The sequence below is a fragment of the Bufo gargarizans genome, unplaced genomic scaffold (assembly GCF_014858855.1).
Source record: "Bufo gargarizans isolate SCDJY-AF-19 unplaced genomic scaffold, ASM1485885v1 fragScaff_scaffold_771_pilon, whole genome shotgun sequence".
In the NCBI taxonomy this organism is placed as follows: Eukaryota; Metazoa; Chordata; class Amphibia; order Anura; family Bufonidae; genus Bufo; species Bufo gargarizans.
The window spans coordinates 158,178-162,486 of record NW_025334182.1 but is presented as its reverse complement, the minus strand read 5'-3'; the positions used below and the strand labels follow the sequence as shown (position 1 = coordinate 162,486).

Below are 4,309 nucleotides of genomic sequence, written 5' to 3'. Positions count from 1 at the left end.
ATGAAGGACACTGACCAATCACAATAAAGACAGACCAGCGGAGATGAAGGACATTGACCAATCAGAACGTAGGGGCCCAGTGGATATGAAGGACACTGACCAATCACAATAATAACAGACCAGTGGAGATGAAGGACACTGACCAATCACAATAAAGACAGACCAGCGGAGATGAAGGACATTGACCAATCAGAACGTAGGGGCCCAGTGGAGATGAAGGACATTGACCAATCACAATAAAGACAGACCAGTGGAGATGAAGGACACTGACCAATCACAATAAAGACAGACCAGCGGAGATGAAGGACATTGACCAATCAGAACGTAGGGGCCCAGTGGAGATGAAGGACATTGACCAATCACAATAAAGACAGACCAGTGGAGATGAAGGACACTGACCAATCACAATAAAGACAGACCAGCGGAGATGAAGGACATTGACCAATCAGAACGTAGGGGCCCGACAATGATGAAGGACACTGTTACAGTGGTGCTGCGGGGGTCATCATGCAGATATGCTAGTATTTGTTTCTGATGTTCACATTGCTGTATAACATCTTTAAATAGTTCTGATAAACTCATCTGGGGTCAGCCGGTCCATGGCCTGAGCTTTCTGTTACTGTGGGACCTCACTGTACCAACCAGTTTGGCTTTGGGTTAACTCTACGGGCGTTATCCTGGCAGCACCCCGGTAGTCACCACTTAACCCATATACAGGGATCTAGACTTCGCTGCAGGGAAGCTTCCAGGTCACTACCTCTTGAGACAGTCCCAGTGATAGTTGGCAGCACAGTGGTTAGTGACATCAGTGGGATGCACCAAAGGGTCAGGCAACATGTGTCATCAGGAGAAGGGCCTAGGTTAGGGCAGGCAGCGTACTAGCTTAATTGTGAGACTAGATCAGGGCAGTTAGCAGAGAAACAAGCTAAGGTCAGTACAAGCGGCTGGAAGTCAGAGTCGGTAGTCAGGTTGGAGTACGGTACATGGGTAGTCAGATGGGAATACGCCTTTGCTTGTCAATAGAGACTAGAAAACCTAAAGCTTAAGCATCCCTTCCACTGGGGATGGTATGTCACCAAGATCGACCCTATTAAACTAGGCACATGGCCTGGTAGGGGTGATCCTGCAGTATGCAATAATTCCTTCCTCCTCCTTCATCGGTGCCACTATAGAGTAAGACTTTGACTTGGTCTAGTGCTGTCAATAGGCTTTATTCTGGTGACAGAGCTGCTTTAAATACATAGGGATGGCCAGCCAATCAGTGGAAAACACTAGGGTGTGCACAGGCTGGCCCTTCAAGAGCCTAGAGGCCTTCTTAACACAGCACAGGCTGCGGCCTGCAGGAGACATTGGAGATGCCGCTGGCTGAGACACCGCTGGTGTAAAGCGAAGAGTGAACAGGTCCGACTACCAGTCTAACAGAAGGGGGAGTACCATGGCGCCCATGCCCACACGAGAGAGGGGAACAGCAGTGGGCTTGGGCCACAAATGTAATACATTGACCAATCAGAACATAGAGGGCCTAGCAGGGATGAAGGACACTGCCCAATCAGAACTTAGATAGCCCAGCGGGAATGAAGGAGGACACTGCCCAATAAGAACATAGATAGCCCAGCGGGGGAAGGAGGACACTGCCCAATCAGAGCAGAGGTTACAGAGGCCAGTTCTCTGCACACAGCTGGGCAGCCTCCTACCCCGTGACACCGATTCACACTAGTCCAGAAGTGAATCTGAAGTACTCACGTAAAGATTAATATTTAATAAATGAGATCATGGTGAATGTAGTCAGATTGGGATTCTTAGACTCTGGGCTGGGGACTGCTCTGCATACTAAGCCTACAGAAGATCTGGCCAGAGGGGGACACATCTTGGTGACATGGTGGTGGTCTGCAGAGTATGGCAGTACTAGCTTCACAAATACAACCAAGTACTAATAAGTGCGGATGATAGGAGTCTTACTCCAACTGCATCTATGTCCAATCAATACACAACTGGGAAAAAGTCCCCTCGGTATCTTCTACAGGTCAACCTAAAAACTCAACTACAGGGGTCTGACCTCAAGTAGACCATGGCTGTGCTATGAGAAGAAGGGCTGGGTCCAGAGCAGCCCTTGGGAACATATCACTGTGCTCTGTCCATATGACCTCAATTATACCATGACTCCACCATGAGAAGAGGGGCCACCAGGAAAACATCAACGTGGGTCAAAGACACCATCACCCCACCATGTGAAGGGACCTGGTGCAGAAAAGCCTTGAGGGACACATCATTCTGTTATGTCCACAGCTATAAGAATTAGTCTTGTAGTTGCTGATCGGATGTCAACATGAGAAGAAAGACCTGACCTCATCTAGAGTCACCAACACCCCGACTCCCAACATGAGAAAGGTCAGGTCCAAAGCAGCTGAGGAGACATGTCACTGTGGAGGCTTCAGGACTCTCTAGATTTGGTGAGAACAGTCAGTGATCAGACAGCACAACCACCTGCACACAACTAAAAGGAGTAAACATAACAAGCAGCACTCAATGACACCACAAGAAGGCGCTATAGCACATTAAGACATTTATTGTCCTAGAGCTCTGCCAGCTCCGTCCTGTCTTGATCCTGGGTCCAGTTCTCACACAGAAGACCCCGAGTACTAGAGGGCAGAAGGGTCAGACGTTCTGGTCCGGCCCCTGTCAATTTGCTGCCTCCTGCTCCTCTTGGATCCACACACTGTAAGAATCCCTGAGAGCCATGCAGACGGGCGCAGTGTGGCATCGGTCACACACGGGAAGCGGGTAGATGTGATCGCCCATAATCGCCTCATTGCTCAGGGGCAGCAGTTCTGGTGTGTTGTAACAACTCATTGATTTTCTCCACCTCCTTCTCAGAGGACTCTTCACTGGCTTCTCGAATCTCCTGCACAATGAGGTCAGTGTATGCCACCCGCTCGGTCCTGAGGAGGGACAACACATGGAGAGGTTACAGCGCCCCTCAGGAGCAGACGTGTCTACACTTCACATACGCACCATTCCTGCAGCTGACGCTCTCTGAGCTGCCGGCGTTCCTGGCGCTTGTGCTGACGAAGATCCTCCCCCGCGAGACTCTGTAAACCGGAGATCAACGCTCCAGCAGGAACCCTGAGGACCAAGACTGATGTGAGAACAACGTATAGAACCACCAATATGTAGCTGACACAAAACTGCCACTCACCCGAGTAACGCTCCAATGACAGAGCCCCCGACCAGGCCCCGAAGCCCCAGGTTCAGCCGGAATAAGCCACCAGTGACCGCTGTGAGATAGAAGGAAGGAGTTTCACTGTGGACATCAAGACCTACAACGTGCACCTCAGGTCAGCAGCCATAACTCACACCACGAGGGCCCTCAACAGTGAGGTCACATTCATCACCAACCTAGAGAAGACCAAAATGGCAACAGCAAACAACGTCACAGCCAGGGGTCATACACACAACCGTATGGATTTCGCGGTCCACAAAAAAAAAATATATATATTATTCATTTGAATAGGGAGGCAAAAAACTGAAATGACTGGGTGCATTCCGTGTCCGTACGTCCGTTTCGCAAAAAACTAGAACATGTCTTATAGTCAGTTTTGCAGACAAGGATAGGCACTGTTACAATGGATCCGCAAAACAACGGATGTCATCTTTATTCTCTTTCGTCTATGATAGCGCCCCTGGAGAATAGGCAAGAAAACCTATCTAGGGTCGGACCACAGCCAGAAGCACCTTACGGCCAAAGAGAAGACCTTTATTAGAAGGTATCTGAAGTCTACAATGCCTCCAGATCTGCTCTATAGAAGCGGAAGCTCTCTGACCATGAAGTGGAGACTGATCTCGTAGAGCGAGTCCTGAACCCGGACGGTGGAACAACTCCCTTAGAAGAGTAGGAGATAGCATGACTAATCCACCTAGCAATAGTCTAAGGAGAAGCTGCAGATCCTTTCTTAGCTCCCTGAAATTCAAGGAGGACCTCCAAGGCTGAGTGACCTGTAGAGATTGCAAAATACACCTCCTAACATCTAAACAATGGAATCCCGATTCCTTCTTATTTTTAGGGGAAGCACAGAAGGAGGCAACACTATCTCCTGAGAGCGGTGAAAAAGTAAAGAGACTTTTGGTAAAAAAAAGAAGGATCAGGAGAAATCACCCGATCTTCCAAGATTACCAAGTAGGCATCCGTCCTGGCACACAATGTAAGTCAATGGGGACGGATCCGTTTTCTCTGACACAATAGAAAACGGATCCGTCCTCCGCTGACTTTCAGTGGAGTTCACGACGGATCCGTCTTGGCTATGTTACAGAT

At 49.2% G+C, this 4,309-nt stretch overlaps 1 long non-coding RNA gene across 1 annotated transcript; it reads right to left on the bottom strand.

The window, feature by feature from the left end:
* Positions 1 to 2,549: 2,549 nt before the first annotated feature.
* LOC122922827 lies at positions 2,550 to 3,345 on the bottom strand. Its single transcript, XR_006387194.1, has 3 exons — positions 3,197 to 3,345; positions 3,013 to 3,123; positions 2,550 to 2,939 (listed from the first exon to the last, which is right to left on the bottom strand). It is a non-coding gene; the product is annotated as an uncharacterized LOC122922827 (long non-coding RNA).
* Between the last annotated feature and the right edge of the window lie 964 nt (positions 3,346 to 4,309).